Source organism: Octopus bimaculoides, chromosome 1, assembly GCF_046866305.1.
Source record: "Octopus bimaculoides isolate indiv1 chromosome 1, ASM4686630v1, whole genome shotgun sequence".
Taxonomy (NCBI): Eukaryota; Metazoa; Mollusca; class Cephalopoda; order Octopoda; family Octopodidae; genus Octopus; species Octopus bimaculoides.
The window spans coordinates 97408648-97428165 of NC_142928.1; the positions used below are offsets into that span (position 1 = coordinate 97408648).

The 19518-nt window shown below is 35.8% G+C and overlaps 1 protein-coding gene across 2 annotated transcripts in view; it reads right to left on the bottom strand.

Moving 5' to 3' along the window:
* Positions 1–17664, bottom strand: part of LOC106867929 (uncharacterized) — a 112858-nt gene extending 95194 nt beyond the window's left edge. For both annotated transcript variants that reach the window (XM_089354500.1, XM_052968413.2), the window contains exon 1: positions 17551–17664. The gene's annotated coding sequence lies outside the window, so the exon portion shown is untranslated. The remainder of the gene's footprint in view (positions 1–17550) is intronic.
* Between the last annotated feature and the right edge of the window lie 1854 nt (positions 17665–19518).

The window sequence follows — 19518 nt, forward strand, 5'->3', positions numbered from 1 at the left end:
TTTTCAACTTTGACTTTCACAGCAATGTTGGCACCTCATGTATCCTATTATGATTATAAATTAATTATAAAATTTTGGAGTTGTCATTTATCAGCTTTTACTTGCTGGTCGCTTATATTATTGTCGTTATTATTCATTTTACTAATAATAATTAATAATAATATCTGTATAAATATTTTCGAATATTTATTCATTTAGTAATTTTATACACTGGCACCAATTTTGAATTTGGCGCTAGCTTTTCAACAGTTACCAAGTACAGAAAAACAAGCAAAGTTATATATATAGTGAGACCTGTTGATGAGAATTAAGGGAGGTAAGCTCTCAAAATTTCAAATCAATTGATCCAGGGATGTCTATTTCCTCAGCCTACAGCTTTCTACCGAGATGGTAAGTTAGTTTCTTTGCTCGTAGCCCAATTTCTGTTGTGCCTGTTACATTTCCAGTGATTGGTGTTTTTTTAGAGGATTTTTCAACTCTGATTTTTTTCACAGCAATACTGGCACCTCCTGTGCTCTATTATGATTATAAAATTTTATATATATGTATATATATATATATATATATATATATATATATATATATATATATACACACACACACACACACACACATACATGCATACACTCATACATACATATACAGATAGACAAACAGACAGATGCATATTGTGTATCCTCATCATTGTATAAATAACCACATTTCCATGCTTGCATGGGTCAGATGAAATTAATTGAGGCAGATTTTTTACAGTTGAATGCCTTTCCTTCCACCAACACACATTTGATTGTGGAACTTATGACAACCTTATTGAGGACACAACTTAAAAATTTAAATTGGGACAAATTTTTACTATGAAAAATACATATTACTTGTTCTTCAAAAAATTTAATATATGCCATCAAACGCAAAGGATGCAAAGAAGATTGCTTTGAACAAACTAAACTCACTTTAAGAATGAGATTAGCAATTCATCATCAATAAATACAAGATACTAGAAAAATTCCACTTAGTGAACATCTAGACATGTGTGAAAACCAAATCTTCCAAATTTCTTATTTTCCAACTCAATCAATGTGCAGACAATACTATAGATCAGACAAGAATAAATAAGAAAAATTTGTTTATTCAAAAACAGAATCCATGGCTGAACAGGCTAGAAAAAACATCAATAATACATGATTCACCTTTTATTATGAAGTAATAATCTAGAAATATATGATGTATGTCTACTTGCACATTTTCTTAAGAAAACCAAAATTCTTATAGCAGCTATTATCTATCTTATTTACTCCACACCTTGTTATCTTACTTACCTCACAATTAGTTAGCAAAGAGATATGTTTTAACATATTCAACGGAAGTAAACTAGCACTAATTGATAACATTATTCTTCAACAGAATAATACACAATAATCATCTAACACTTTTATGTAAACAATCGTTATATTTTTAAAACTTAAAATACTTATCATTCCTGACATAAAATGAAAGAAAAAACACAGTAAAATGCAGTCCGATATGACAGGCCTATGAAGAGCCAGGGTGTCAGGATAACAAAAATGACCAAGAGAGAAATTGTGCTAGTTTGTGGTACAGCTGCTATTAGGGGATGCTGCTCTTATAGAAAGGTGCTCACATGTCATTTTACTTGCTAAGGCTGGATTCCATTCCTATTGCTAACTGCTCTTCACTATGCACATTGTATATTTTTCATGATACTAAAACTATAGAGGTTACCACATTCTCTAGTCACTTTCTATGGATTGCATGATTTCATGATTTGGTGGTCCTTCATCATGCACCTGCATAGGAGGTGGGGAAAGTTGCTTTGTACACAGGAAATGTAGAGAGTACTCAATAACTTAAGATTTGTGGACTGAGGAAGACAACAGAATGCAAGAGAGAGTGCTGACAGCTACTCAGTCAGAAATAGGTGATAAGACCATAATTGTAAGCAAAGACAGTACTTAAATTCCTGGAACTTTGCTCAGGAGACCAAGTGGGTGATTAGGAACGACATCAATGACATCAGAATAAACCAAAATGAGTGCATGGGAAGAGCAGGAGTGTATATGATAAGAGGCAGATTTTCTTGTATAGTCAAGAAGTGGAAAAACGCAAGGGTTGATGATGAAATTGAACAAAGAGTAAGTGATGTGTGGCAACAGATGTGACCTAGAATGGGAGAGAGTGAATACTGGGACAAGGACAAAGCTATGGTATATTGGGTGCAGTCCGATGCAGTCTGTTATGATAGGCCTATGAAGAGCAAGGGTGTCAGGAGAACAGAAATGGCCTAGAGAGAAATTGTGCTGGTTTGTGGTACAGAATGAAGTTAAAGTGCATTGGGTAGAGAGCTGACAGTGGTTTGATGAAGTCTCTTATACATAGGCCTATGATGGTTGAAGGGATTAGGGTGAGGAAAAGTAATGATGATGATGATGATGATCATCATCATCGTTTAACGTCCGCTTTCCATGCTGGCATGGGTTGGACGATTTGACTGAGGACTGGTGAAACCAGATGGCAACACCAGGCTCCAATCTAATTTGGCAGAGTTTCTACAGCTGGATGCCCTTCCTAACACCAACCACTCAGAGAGTGTAGTGGGTGCTTTTACGTGTCACCCGCACGAAAACGGCCACGCTCGAAATGGTGTCTTTTATGTGCCACCCGCACAAGAGCCAGTCCAGGGGCACTGGCAACGATCTCACTTGAAAACCCTACAAAGTCCAGTCAGGCGGTACTGGCAACAGTCACGCTCAAGATGGTACATCTTATGTGCCACCCGCACAAGAGCCAGTCCAGGGGCACTGGCAACGATCTCACTTGGCTTGCCGGGTCTTCTCACGCACAGCACATTTCCAAAGGTCTCGGTCAGTAGTCATCGCCTCGGTGAGGCCCAATGTTCGATGTGCTCAATATAGGTGGTGGGGAGATATATTAGAGACAGGGTGCTATGAGTGAGAAGGGTGAGGAATAAGTAGAAGAAAAGTTAGTAACAGTGTGCAGAGTGAGGAAGTCAGCAGATTGTTGGATTAGCAGGGTATAAAATATTTCAGCTTCTAAGCGATATCCTTGTGTTAAGGTATGTTTTTGCCATTGGTTAGATCTTCTATAGTATGCATCCACAACCACCAGGCCATAGATCCTCTGGTAAGAAGCTGCACAGAAAGAATAAATTAAAAAAATTTCTTTCTATTTTATTAACTATCACTGCAAGGTGTTTTTGCATTATATATCTATTATACAGGATGTTCAAAAAGTCTCTCCACAGTAAGTATTTTATTGCAAAATAAATATTTATAAGATAGTATAAGACTACAAGAGAATATATTAGATTTTACAAGATTTTAAAAAACTTTATAAGAGGTGTTGAAAGTGTTGTCCTTAATTTTCAATACATAAGTTGACTCTTCTACACATGTTTTGAAATACATCTTGGAGAGTCTGACATGGTATGGACTGTGGGAAGTTTAGGATTGCATCTTTTAGTTCATTAATGGTTTCTGGGCGATTCTTGTAGACTGATCTTTTATTTGCTCCCCACCCCCAAAAAGTCTGGCAGTATTAAATCATGTGGCTAAAGTCCCTTCAAAATAATCCATTCATCGAAAAACTCTTAAAGTAGCACCATGGTGATGTGCGAAGTATGTGCTGTAGCTCCATCTTGCTGAAATTATGCATTATTAATTTCACTTTCAGTGAGTTGGCCTACAATTGGATAGACACTATTTGAGCAATATCTCTGTGTTGATGGTATCTTCAAAAAATTCACTGCAGAGAGACTTTTGAACACCCTGTATATGTAATAATTAAATTACATATTCTGCACTTTGTGTTTTGTTATGCACATGGTCCGTAGGTCATGGAAAAATTGCTTTGCACAAAACTGGCCCTTTGGGGCAAAAACAGGTTAGGACTGCTGTTCTACAGCACAGCATATCACCGATAAGTTTAGTCCTTTGTTATCTTCTCCATGATGGGTAATATCTTTATATCAGGTTTCTATGCTTTCTCTTGAGTTTTCCTTGGTCTTGCCCTTCAAAAGGTTTCATTTACTTTGAGCAATAGACACGACATACAGCTGTCATCTTTCATATACATTACATGCTCACATCAGCACAGTTTTCTCTCTTCGCAGTAATACCTGATTCCTCTTATACCTGTTTTCTCTTACAGCTTATGCATATTCTGGTGTAATGCACATTTACATTACATATTTATTAGAGCCTGTTTGCTTCATTTCTTTCTTACCTTTGCATCTGCCACATACAAAACTTATCTTCACTGTTAGCCTGCCTGAAATTTCACAACACCTCTTATGTAAACATAGTTTATGCTGGGTGCAGCATATGGAGTTCCTACCAATTCCTTCTCTGCACGTCAAGCAAGTGAGTTTCCCTGATAATGCTGAAATCCTGTCTTCTTTCTTACATACTAAACATCTTAATCTTTGCTAAGTTTATCTTGAGGCCTTTCAATTCTAGGTTTTGCTTCATTGTCTGGAATTTCCTAATCAATGGAAACCGGTGAATGTTGGTGACAGGTAGAGCATTTAGTCATAGAAAATCTGCCTCAACAAATTCCATCTGACTCAAGCAAGCATGGAAATGTGAATGTTAAATGATGAAGATGAATACTGCTAAAGATAGATTCAGCTATAAAATCCAGATCATCAGCATATAGGAGTTCCTAAAGACAGCTAGTCATACACTCCTCTATGATGGACTGTAAAGATTATAATGAAGAAGCATGGTTTGAGGACCGAACCTTGGACACCTACCTTCATTCTAAATTCATCTCTGAACTCATTGATGCCTCTCACTTTAATAACTGTACCTATGTACATAGCTGGTACAGTCCTCACAAGCTATTCATTTACAACTAGTTTCTTTAGAGACCACCAGATAACAGAGCATGGCAACCTGTCAAAGGTTTTCTCCCAGTCAATAAATACCAGGTATTGTGGTTTGTTCTTAGCTAAGTTCTCCTGCAGTTGTCTCACTAAGAAGATTACATCTGTGGCACCTCTTCTAGGTCTAAAACCTAGCTGCATGTCATTGAATTAATCACTCAATTTGTGATTGTGATCTTCATAGCCGACTCCAACAATATGATGCCTCTATAATTTCCACTCCATAAACCATCTCCTCTGCCCTTATAGCAGTTTACAACAATACTACTACACAATTCATTGGATGTCACACATTTTTGGATTACTTGATTAAGTGTTCAGGTGACTATCATGTATCTTACTTTGCCAGATATTTTGAGCATCTCAGCAACTATTTCTGCTGGGCCACTAGCTTCCCCTACCTTCATGTTGTTGTTTTCTCTACCACATTGCTGATTATACTGGTTCCTCACTTTATCAACACGAAGCAGTTCCTCTTCATCCTAAGTATGCTCCTCATTCAACAACTTCTTATACTAACACTTCCATGCTTCTCTTTTGTCATCAACAGCAATGGTAAATATATCTTTATCATTTTATATACACTTCTTCCTAATGACATTTCAGTTCTACCTGACACTGTGCAGTCACTAAATATTCTTTCATTTTTACTTGTTTCAGTCATTTGACTGCAGCCATGTTGGAGTACCACCTTCCATTTTTTTTTTTTAGTTGAATAAATCAACCCCAGGACTTATTGTTTATAAGCTTAATACTTCTATTGGTCTCTTTTGCTGAACTGCTAAGTTACAGGGATGTAAACACACCAACATCAGTTGTCAAGTGATGGTGTGGGGACATAGACAGAGACACATAAATATATACACAATGGGTTTCTTTCAGTTTCCATCTACCAAATCCACTCACAAAGGTTTGGCCAGAAGACACTTGCTGAAGGAGCCATGCAGTGCGACTGAACCTGGAAAGTAAGCATCTTACCACACGACCATACCTGTGTCTATATATATATATATATATATACACCTTTTACCTCTTTTAGTCATTAGATTATGGCTATGCTGGGGTACCATCTTGAATTTACTTATTTTTTAAGCCTGGTACTTATTCTATCAGTTTCTTTTGCCAAATCACCAAATTACAGATGAAAAAACATCAACACCAGTTGTCAAGCAGTGGTGGGGGACAAATACACACACATTTTTATGAGGGGCTTCTTTCAGTTTCTGTCTACCAAATCCACTGACAAGGTTTTGGTCATCCCAAGGCTATAACAGAAGACATTTCCCCAAGATGCCATGTAGTTGGACTGAATCCTGAACCATGTGACTGGGATATATATATATATATATACACATCTATTTTCGCATTCTTGTGAACTTTCTACTCATGCACCCCGGGCAATCCTCTACCATTCCATTTATATTCACATCCTTGTACCTTGAGAGTGTGGAGGCGCAATGGCCCAGTGGTTAGGGCAGCGGACTCGCAGTTTCAATTCCTAGACCGAGCGTTGTGAGTGTTTGAGCGAAAACACCTAAAGTTCCATGAGGCTCCGGCAGGGGATGGTGGTGGCGAACTCTGCTGTACTCTTCTACCACAACTTTCTCTCACTCTTACTTCCTGTTTCTGTTGTGCCTGTAATTCAAAGGGCCAGTCATGCTGAATATCCCCGATATTTATCTGGTTTAATCTTTTGGTTTGTTCAAGACATTTAGTGGTTTTCTCATTACTAAATGTTCTGTTATGCTTTACAATAATAACTTTAGGGTACAGATAATTATGAATTTATATACCTATATTATGTGTGTGTGTGGTAAATGAAAAGGGATTCAGAAATCCAGGTGGTTGCCACAGTAAACACTCCTGCAAATACTGGATAACAGAGTGTATAGAAGGAAACAATACTTCAGTTGAAGAAAGATATTAATTTATTCATTTCATCATAAAGAGATGACTATGAGGTATATGTAATATGAATTAAAAATGCATAAGCATTGTTTATATTGATATTTTCCACTGTTAAAGGATTTATCTGACTTATGTTGTTGAAAGTCATAACCAAAGAATAAATGTGATACCGGTATCTACATTCTTTTACTTGTTACACACATTATAGATACATGGTTGGTCAAAAGTCACCTGACAGTAAATCAAAACCATTTAATTCCAAGATTTATTTATGTTTAACAACTGAATGAATTTAATAAAAACATCTAAAAATGAAACATCATGAAAATTGTTCAAACTGAAGTCCTTCTTGAGCGACACATTTTTCCATTCGAGTCAATACAGAATTACAGATAGTATTTATGGAATTTTGATGTACTGTCAGGTGACTTTTGGCCAACCCTGTATGTATATATATATACACACACACACACACACATATATATATACATACACACACATGTAAGTATGCATATATATATATATATATATATATATATATATATATAATACAAAAAATATATATGCATGTATACACACATATGTATATACTTTCATCTACATGTGTATATAGATGCATATCAGGGTACAGGACGTTAGAACAATGAACTACAGACAACGGAACGAACACATAGGAAAACAGAAAGCCACTTGGAATTATTCATCAGCTGCCTCTATTCTAACTCGACGTTTCGATATATATATATATATATATATATATATATATATATATATATATATATATATATATACTTACCAACTGGAACAAAGAGACACGACTCAATAATTCCTAAATTTTAGAGAGAACACCATACATGGAGACTTCAAATCCTGTCAGAAACTAGTTAAATGCTAATGACAATTCAACTGATGATAATTATTCCTTCCTTTACATCTTCCAAAATTTGGGGCAACAGTGAAGTAATGACTACTTTTGATGGATTTTTTTCTCGATGTGGAAAATTATGCAATGCTTGTGTATGAAATTTACTTGTAGATATATATCATATTTAAGTTGAATGACTACATTTTCTAATACAATTAGGAAGGATGTGTGACTTCATTTACAAATATAAAAGTTTGAAGTAGAGATGGCTGCTAACTCTGGAAGCTAATCTTTGTTAGAATGTTTTACTGCAAGATCTGCTACTATCACTAATTCTTGCATAGTTATTTGAAAAACACAGGTATGCAAGATATGTATGTATGAAAGACAATAGAATAACTGCAACTGTTGTAAATGATGACTTTAGTTGTCCCTCACAAAATTTTACACAATTTTTGCTCAAAAAAGTAAAAATATTTTTATGCCTTTATATCGACCAAGGATGCATAGTATGTCAGGGACAGGTAGTATCTTTGACAGGGGAACATATCAGCACCCAAATCTCACCTGTGGCTCCAAGTAGTTATTTGCATGTATTGATAGCCACAACCTAGCAAACTGCTTTGACTTGTGTGCTAAAAACCAGGTGAGGGTAGCCAATGGGTATGTAACTCTGGGTGAGTTAAGGCTTGTCTACTTATGCATTTGAAGACTGGATCCGGTGAATTCTGCAAAAGAAACCTTCATGGTCCAGCAAAGAGGAAGGCAGCTGCAGCAATGTATTGTGGTGTGTAGAGAGAAAGATGAGATAAGACATCTTGGTCATCCACTGCATCTATCTCCATCCCCAGTTGTCTTGCCAACAGACTGAAGACAGTCATGAATGAGAGAGCTAGATTGATGGTGTGCAACTTATTTTCACTTTAAACAAAGTTACCACACAAGTCATCATTCATCTTTTATTCTCCTTGAATGACTAGACAATCCCTTTCAATCTGATGGACAAACATGTATGCTGAGTGCATTTGAACAAGCAGTGATCTTTCTTCATGCCAAATCAGCAACTTGGTTTCAATTCTCTGTTAAAGCCTATTAAAAGTTTAAAATATATGTAGTTGGTGTTTTGATGTTCCCATCATTAAATGTTAAGTGACTTCACTATAGTTTTACTTGCAGGTGACGTCTCTAAGCAATTTTATTTTCGTACACTAACCTATATACAAGCTTTTACATTTGATTATTTTGGCAAGTACAGTGACGAGGTCAAAAAATCACAAATATATCCAGAGCTGTCTCCAGGACTTGCCTAAAATTAAAAATACAAGGTAGCCAATCGATAAGTAAAATTGTCCCCCACCCCCTCAGGTCATAATTATTTTAAGTTAGATTTTAAAATACTTTGCTACGTTAAATAAGCTAACTCTAATTTTAATTAAGGTTTGAAAGTCGAAGGAGTGTCACAACGGAGAAACTGCTTTCCACACAGCAGCAAAACATTTTACACATTCTCGTTCCGTTAATCTTTATAGCAACCAAACCCTACATTACTACCTTATAGGAAAAAAAGACACATCGGACATACAAAACGATGAGATTGTCACGACTGGAATAACTGTGATCATATGTCTGCTCGAGAGGTGATCCAAGGCTAAACAATAACCTGAAGTTCACGTGTTAACGAGGGAACCTCTGTACAGTTGCTCGACCCACTTGAAATAGCAGCCAAATAGCCTTCAAAGTCGCACATGACCTATCTTCAAAAAGGGCATATCAACTAATGTAATGCAAAATACATCCCTAAAAAAATAAACAAATAATAGACCAGATGGTCATTGATGGATGGCATGCTTTTGATAAGTTCGACAGGATATGGGACTATGCTGGAGTTGACCTTTCAACCTTTTACGTGTTCATATATTTGGGAACCTAATTCAATCGACTCACCTCTTCTAGCTACAAATAAGTATCGCAAGTGCCCATGAAGAAATTAATTTGTTCATGTGTATATATGTGCGTTGATCTATTTGTTTGGCGTTATACCATTCACTGACTTCCCATCTAATCAGGTTTACGTAGTATGGCAAAGTTATGCTGATAAATAAGAGAAATGTGTCAAAAGCAGCGGAATATGTGTGTGTATTTTTTTAGAGTATGCGCATGTTTGTTCTAATTGAGTGTTTAAGTGGTTTAATATATTGTCAACTGTACACTGCTGCATCTTTTCTCCCACGTCTCCTTACACTGCATGCGTAATCGTAATTCCTGCGTGTTGCTACAGAGTGGGAGGAGAAGGTAGGCGTGGCCTCAACTATGACGTATTGTGACGTTTGTTATCAAGTTTGTTTTGACTGAATTTTTCTTTTTCTTTTATTAATGGCGTCTCGGCAGCCGTTTCCTCTCGTGGCTGGTCACTAAGTTCGGTGACAGATGTCGTTGATACTGTAACAGTAGTAGCACTAGTAATGGTATGATGGTGAGTTGGCAGAAAGGATAATGGGCTTGATGTTTCACAGGATTTTCTATACGTCTCTCTCTCTCTCTCTTTCTTTTTAAAAATTAAAATCCGGACTGAATTCATTTTCTTTATCAATAAAATAGAGTACTGGTCATGAATTGATTATGATTCAGTTATCGTCGAAACAAATCGACATTGCTGATGTGATCACGATGACAATATTAGCAACGATTACGTTGTTGTTATTGTTGCTGTCGGTGATGGTAGTGGCGATAAGGAGGCTGACAGTGTCAGTCGGATAATATATTTCGAAAATTGGTCAATCAGTAGTATTTAAGAATCATTTCCTTTTACCGTGTGTATACGTCTTGGCCCGTGCAGACAGACGTACACGTATAAGCATTTATTAACAGATATAAGGCTGAGGCTTCACCTGTACCTGCTTAAAGGTGTATCTGATAAATGGCATTAATTTTTAACATTGACACAAGGTCACCGATTTTCTGGAAGGCGTACACTGGATTATATGGTACTATTTAAGATGGTTTTTTTTTTTAATCGTGGGTGCGAATCTACTGACTAGCGCGTGAGTGCAATGCGCGCGTCCGCTGACCAGTGCGGGTACGCGCATCGGACCCACTCTTCTTAAGTAGTACCGATTATATTGGTCCCAATACTTAAACTGGTACTTTACTTGCTTTATCTAACACGGAAGTATGAAAGGCAAAACCGACCCTTGTGGGATTTGATCTCACAACGTAAGGGGACGTAACAAAATATTGCAAGACTTTTGGGTGGAGCTCTACAAATTTCCTTCAGTCCTTCAAAAGCAATCTGATTCCATGATATAGATGAGGGAAAATTCATCACGGGAACGTTCTGCACATTAAATGTAAGACACGGTAGGGTCTCATATAGGTATTATAGTGTCGGGGTCCCCAATCACCAAGCCGTAACTCATTTGGTACCAAGCCACATAGAAACTCTAAATTTAAAAATTTTATTTCTAGTTTATTAACTATCGTAGTTTGTGGAGTGTTTTGCATTATATATGTAATAATTAAATTATTTATTATACACTTTGTGTTTTGTCATAAATGTAATCCCCTAGTCTTTCGGAAAATTGCTTTGCATGAAACTGGTCCATAGTGCAAGGACGGTTGGGGACTGCTGGTATATTGTATTGAAAAATTTTCAATCAATTGAGATTATCTAAGAGATAAGTAGAAAGGAAATTTAAAAACAAAAAAAAAAACAAACGAAAGATAACTCTAATATGATCAGTCAATGTAAAGTTTTGGACAATGCAGATTAGAATGAATTGTCTTTAAAGCTAACTGGTGAGAGCAAGACATATTTCCATCTTATTAAACCTCCTCAATAAAGTATACTCTGTTCATTTGGCAAGATAAGAATGATCAAGATATATAGGAATAAATGGAATATGGTGTGCTTGTTATAAATATCAATTACAAGGTTGACAAGAAAAATACCTCAATGGAATATTATGCACACAAAATACAAATATGACAAAATCTCAGGCATCATAGTTAATTGAAAAACTTTGTTATCCAAATCTAGTTCAAAATCTAAAAGCAAGGGAGATAATTCTAATAAGATCAATTGGTTGAAATTTTTAGACACCACAGATTGGAGTAGATCTGATCTTTAAAGTCAACTGTTGAATCTTTGATTGCCAAGTTTCCATGAGCAATCAGTATATTCAGAAATGAACTTGGTGTCCACCATCCTTTGGAGTCCATGCTTCACACTCAAACAACACTACTGATGAGATTAAAGTTATTTAGCTTCATGCCTTTGTTGAAGGCACAGTCTCTCCATATTGTATTAAATGGCTTCAGAGCTGAACTCCTGACATCAAGTCTTGCTCTGATTTCCTGGCTGAAATCTGATATTTGATCAACAATGGAGCCCAGGTACTTGAACTTGTCAACCAGGGTTAGTTTGATCCCATGGAATTGTACAGTAAGCTGCTCTGGATCCTGGTTGATGGCCATGATCTTGGCCCTTTTAGTGAAGAAGCAGCATTTGGAAATTGTCTAGCCAATTATATTTCTTATGTAGAATGCTTCTATAAATGCTAAGGTGTGTTTCACCACTCCTAGTGGTCTCAGAGAATAACAGACACTAATCCAGAATTTCTAAAACATGACACTGCTACATGGTTGTTTGGTTCTACCACCCATTTGGTTGGTGTTGTTTGTTTTACTATGACCCAACCATGGAACACTGTACAGTCTGCATTCTATCAGTAAGCACACATCAGCAACCTGATGCAATATACATATACAGTAGATATAATTATATAAAATCAGGAGGTTTGTGAGTGGAATATATATTTATTTAACCACATGACTTCTTTAGGATAAAGATCATTTTGCAACCTTCTTCATCTAGTATTAATTTCAGTATGCAAAGAATTGTGTGTTTGCATTAATGTGTGCTCAGTATTAAATAATACAATTGCATGTTCACATATTTATGCAAATAAAGCCACCTCATCAGATACTGGAACATCATGGTTATACAATACATGTACACATAAACACATACTTGTGTGCATGTTCTGTGCACATGCATATACATGCTAATGTTTATATGTATATGTTTATGTGTGTGTATCTGTATGTAGACATAAATGTATTTAGTGTCTGTACAACACATCAATATATCTAGCAATCAAGTACTGTATTTCAAAGTCAATTATGCTATTCTCCAGAGAATGTGTTGAGAGTTTTCTTTATAGAGTAGAAATCTGGATTATGAAGGAGGAGCTTCAATGTTGCCATGATAGAACAGAGACCAAGCATCTCATAGAGCAAAGACAAGACCAAAGAGGCAATTTATGGACACATTTCACCCATCTCTACAATTTTTGCTCAATGCAGTGCAGGCTTTGGTGGTCATTGTTATTATGGTCAGCAGTACAATGTATCGGGTGTTATGTTTTGAAGACTTCTGCAACTTAAGTGACAACAAAGACCACTCAGTTACATTGATGTTATTGGCAGAGAGATACAATATGAAACTGAGGATCTACCATAACCATTGTGGGAGAAGATAACTGGGATGGATTTTGCAATGTATCCTGGCTGCAACCACTTGAAGAAATACACACACACACATATATATTTAATAGGCAGAAGTTACAAAATGACTCTACCAATATATGTGTGTGGAGAGAGAGAGAGAGAGAGAGAGAGAGAGAAAGAGAGAGAGAAAGAGAGAGAGAGAGAGAGAGAGAGAAAGAGAGAGAGAAACTGTAGTGTTAACAGGCATAAATTTGGTATTATTCCTATTTGTTTTCACTTAATTCTTTACTTTTGTTTAAGTGTATGAAAACTTCTTGTTCTTTTATCTAGAGTATTTTTCTTCATTGTACATATTCTTTGGTTGCTATTTTGCTTCATATTTCTGTGCTTTTTCCAGTGTTTTACCAGCATAACTTTATATATTCTTAATTTTCTTTGTCTCCTCCCTATTTTATTATCTTCCTATTATTAAATACTATAATACACACATATGTCTACATCTATGTACATGGTATTAATAATGACAAAACCTTGACGCTATCAACTACCTCACCTCTCCTCAAAATTGCTAAATCAGAATTATTGGTGCATTGGACAAAATGCTTAGTAGCATTTGTTCTGGCTTATGTTCTGAGTTCAAATTCTGTCAAAGTCAACTTTGTCTTTCAACCTTTCTAAGTCAATAAAATATGTACCAGTTGAGAACTGTGTGTTAATGTTGTTGACTTAACCTCTACTCCTAAAATTGCCGAGTGCCAAAATTTAAAACCACTACATCCTATGTTTAAATACTGCCAAAGTCAACTTTGCCTTTCATCCTTTAGGATTCGATAAAATAAGTGCCAGTTGTGCACTGGGGTCAATATCATCAACTAACCCCCTTCCTGAAATTTCAGGCCTTGTGCCTATAGTAGGAAGGATTATTATTAAGATGGTAATGACTTGGCAAAAATCAGTTGACCAGTGGATAAAATTCCTGGCAATATTTAGTTATAACTCTTTTATGATTTTAAGTTCAAATCCTGTCATGGTTGATTGGCTTTCATCTTCTGGAACATATAAACTAAAGCACTAGCCAAGTGCTAGAGATTATATATTCCTTTCCACACTATACATGTATGACTTCAAATCAAAGTTGTTAATCATTATAAATAAAAAGGCAATGGAGTAACTGTATTACCAGTCAAATGTCCAATAGTCTTTTAATTCGTCTCAGTACATTGTGGGTATAGCTCACAACAGAGCTTTCTTTAATTTTTTATCTCTCCAGGGTTAATGAGCTAGGACTGTCAGTATAATGGCATCTATTCAGTCAAAAACCACCTCTCCTACAAATTTAGAGCCATCTAAAAATATAAGAAATTAGATTAGGAGCAGGCATGGTTGTGTGGTAGAAAGCTTCCTTCCCAACCACATGGTTCTGGGTACAGGTCCACTGTGTAGCAGTGTGGGTAAGTATCTCCTACCATAGCCTTGAGTCAATTTGGTACACAGACACTGAAAGAAGCCAGTCATGTGTGTGTGTGTGAGTGCATATGTGTGTTTGCTCCCTACCATTGCTTGAAAAACAGTGCTTGTGCATTTACATCCCCATAACTTAGCAGCTTGGCAAAAAAAAAGAAAAACGATAAAATATCAGGCTTATGGGTTGATTCCTTGGACTGAAAATTCTTCAAGGTGGTGTCCCAGCATGGCCGCAGTCTAATGACTGAAACAAGTAAAAGAAATTTGTTATTCTACCTTGTGTTAGTTTATTGTACATTCTTTACATTCCAGCTAATGTCGACTTTTCCTTCCAACCCTCCAGAGGCCATCAAATTAAAATTCATATAGTAGAGCCAATTAAAACAATTTTTTTTCATGTATAGCCTTGTGCTAAAGTTAGAAACCACTATTATTATTAGCATTGTTGTTTTGCCAAAGACTGGGTCCATGAATTTACTTGCAACAGATTCCTGACAATAACGTCTGCTTAACCCTTTGCCTGCCCAAAACGTTTTCATAAATTTGTCCTAAACATCCATGCTTGTTTGCAGACTTTCTTTTAGTTAGCACTTATTTTATGTTCTGAATGATATAAAGCTTTCCTTTCTAAAGTCCCAAGTTATGGTGTGTGAAAAAATTGGGAATGTGTACCATGTAAGATATAAGGAATGCCTGGGAAATATATCCAGTGTATTGCACGTAATACACAGGGTAGGCAAAGGGCTAAGAGACGACAAAAGAGATTCTGCGTCAGTAGTGTAATTCTTAAGTGGTCCCTGGATTAATATTAGGACTTGTCATCATGTGTACATGCATTTGCTTATTTTAATTGCTTTCCAGTAGGTTGCATAATTTCATGCTCAACTGGATTGGTTAACTTTTTGATTTAATTTCATTGACTTTTATGCTCAAGTGGTCCATAAAAATATTCAGTAAAATAATTGGCAACCTCTGCTTTACATAGTTGCTGGTTCTGCAAGAATTAGAACCTAAAAATCTCCCTCAAACACACCCTATCATCTTACATCGGATGATATAGTCCTAGATATATGATCTGGAAAAAAAAAGGGGGGGGGAGTGGGTGGAAGTGTCACGGCTGGAACGCCATTGATCATAATCTACTTGAGGAGAGCTGACCTGAAACCAAACAACGTCTGCTAATTCTCTCTTGCCCATCTTTAAGCAGCAACTAGGCCACCTAGAATAAAATCCTCGATTTGCTGTTAGAATATGTATATGAATACAACACATCAATCGTTTCAAACACCCAAAAGTTACAAAAAATTCTTTTGGGTGATATCGAATAAAATATGGCAGAATTCTTTGACAGTAGTCCGAAAAGGAGAAGAAAACGTTTCGTCCTTAAGGGTGTTAGTGCCATAAACATGAAGTTCATTTCAATTGTGAAGAGAAAATGAGTGCTTTCACGTGTTTCTGTATTATATACATGGGTGCTTCTTTAGAAGCGCACCTCTCCAAGAAAATGACGTCTAATTTCTAAAAAAAAAAAATAATGAAAATGGGATATATATCTAAAATAAATGAAGTATGCAAAAAAAATTGAGAAGATTCATCTATTTTTAAATATTTTATATACTAAAAAATAAAACACGGAAAACTGGCACTTGCGAATATAAACAAACATGTCGGACGATACAAGTGGTGGTAACTTTTATCAGATATTATTAATGATACGAGGGCCACGACAATAATTCTTGATAGTTTTTAATCAGATCTTTTACTGCTCACACAGGTTAGGGTTAGTTTTAGGGTTAGGTGGTGTGCACTCGCTTTCCCGTTCAGGCACAAAATTTGACAGAATAGTATATATATATATATATTAGTTATAAACTGACTTTTAAGAAAAATATTGTGAAACGGTCTTCTTACAATTCGCAGACGATTGTATTACCAATATCTGACTGGTAAAAGAAAGTTATCGTCCAACATGTTTGTTTATATTCGCGAGTGGCCGTTTTCTGTATTTTATTTTTTAGTATAAAATATTTAAAAACAGACGAATCTTCCTAATTTTTTTGCATACTTAATTTATTTTGGATATATTTCCCATTTACGTAACTTTTTTGACAAGTAAGCGTCATTTTCTTAGAGAGGTGCGCTTCTAAAGAAGCGCCTATACATGAATTAAAAGAAAAAAAAGGGGACACAGTATTTGCTTTGTAGTGAGTGTTCCAATGAGAAACTGAAATTAAGTTAGAGAAACTAAGTTTTAGATTTATGGAACAGAGGAAAGTTTACTAGTAACGCTCATTCCTATTTCAGATGACATTAGAAGTGAGAAGAGAACTAGCATCCTATGGGGAAATGAAAACGCAACTCGTATCACTTAGCTTACCTATAGACTTCACAGATACACAAACACATTAGATGCTTACAGCACCTGGGTTTTCCAAGTCATCCATTTGAGAACCAGGTCTGATATTTCTTTAGTTCGCAAAAAAGGTTAAGAAGAGGAATTTTCAACATTTAATAACATCAATATTTTCTCATTCAGGAAATGTTAATACAATTTCAGTTAAAGTACCTTTAATATTAACTCTACAGCGCAGTATTTATTCTTTGTATAATTTGTAACATCATCATATATCCTCAAAAAGGAAAATATGCTAGGATACATTTCAAAACATTAGCAAAATAATAATAATAATAATAAATCACCACTTAACATAAAACTGTGTCCATGAAGGCAGTTACGAGCAAACTACAGCCTGTAGAACTTTCTGAATGGCACGCCAACGAAAAATTACCTTGAATTTTTGCTTAGTAGTGCGGCCCTCTTCACGTAAAGAGGTTGCCAATACCTCTATTAAAGTATGGTGAAATTTTGGCAACGAATACTTACAGCAAATATTTGTAGCCTTTCGGAAATTCTATCCATTTCGCACGTTATTTTGTAGTCGACCCCTAAGTCTCGTCTATATCACATGATAGGTCTAGCTTCACGCGAGAGTTGATGTCAAGTGTAATGGCGTCCGCTCTTTTGACACAACTTTTTCGTTATATCGAGTCCGATGTTGTTTGTAACCATAGCTGCATTTTGAAATCATTAGGTAGTACAGTGCAACTCTAAACGGGACCGATTTGTAATAAGCAACGCGCTAATTGACATCTTCGAGCTGTATCTGTCATGGGGACAAGGATAAGTTACATTAACACGTGAGACTTAGCAAACAAGTAAGTGCAGTTTCATATATTGACAAAAGGTTTTTCTTCTGTTTCTCTCTCTTTCTGTCTGTATCTCTTTAACATTCATCTGATTAACTCCTTACCTTTGAATATACGTACATTATTTTAATTTTTTTCTTTTTTTTTTTGATACCTCAGAAAATTTTAGCCACAGAAATTATCAGAATGTCAAGATGTTTAACTGTTTCGATTAGGCGTTGTCATTTACTTAACGTAGTAAGTCGTTTTCTTTCTGATTTTGACGGAGATAGAAAAAATGGTCTGTAAAGGTAAACCAGTTATGAACGTAAGGAAATTCTCTATGAAATAAAGCACCTTTCAACGATGTTAAAGGTTGGACAGTACAGAAAAAGAATCAACATTGAGACTGAAGTGTTATATAACGTGTGTATATGTACTCCGCTTGTTTTATATTAAAACGTCATTATTTTGCCTGTATCTTAATGTTTTGTTAAAATATCAGAAAGCAAATCCATGAAAGTTGCCATACATTCATTTATAGTTGAGGCTATGAAGTTGTCTGCACCTGTCCGTGATACCGACCAATTTATAAACGATTTAAGTTACGGGATAATGTACAATGATGTTATATTCTCGTTTATAGGTTAAATAACTTACACAGAGCAAACTTTGCTTTTCGTTTCCGCTGTCGATAAAATAAAGTACCGGTGAGGTACTGGGACGGATTGGTTATCGATTAATTCTTTCCCTCCATATTTCAGGCCTGTTGTCTATGTTTGAGACATAAGTTTAGAGCTTTAATAATTTACTTAGGTGGGATAATGTAATTGTTATTTACTTAGCAACACCTGTGTGTGTGTGTGTGTGTGTATCCATCCATCCATCCACACACACACATCCTTTGAAAGTGATCCATTTAAGTATGGTTTTATAAATTTGAGTGTTTTGTCGTTGCACTGCTTTTGCACTTGCTGCTATACGAGTGCGATAAAAATGTGAATAACGACATACCTAATTCGAATGATTTTTCATATTTCTCTTCGATCTCAATTAAGGTAGATATAATTACGGGAAAGTTACGAATGGGGGCGGTTGTTTATTCAGAAACTCCACTTGATTACGCTTACCTGATGCATACAGTCATTCAATCTCGACTTTAAACTGATAATTTAAAGACTAATGTAAATAGAGTTAGACTTCTTTCGTTATTCAAGATTTAAACCCAGGATTTTCAGCATTGTATGTTTGTGTTGTTTATTCCCTTCGATCTGATTGAATAGGCTTATCAAAGGCATCCCAGTCGATACGAGCGACATTTTTTAAAACACTAGGATGTGATTTGAGGACTATATCTAAAGGTTCAGTGACCTCATAAATCCCCTCGTTTGCTCCTATGGTTGTATTGAAGGTTCTAATTCGAATTTATAATTTAAAAAAAAATTAAAAACTGACGGGAGGTAACTCTGAAAAGTATGCATCAGTTAAACTGCTGATGGCAAACTAATGAATGTACACATAATATAATAATGAATGCATGTATCACGAAAGAAATGTCGAATTGCGATAGACTTACCGACTTTTGGACAGCCAAATTGGCAAAGGCTTTTAAGAATAATGCAAAACGAAAGTGTTATCCTTACTCCAAAAGCTGTATGCTCACTAG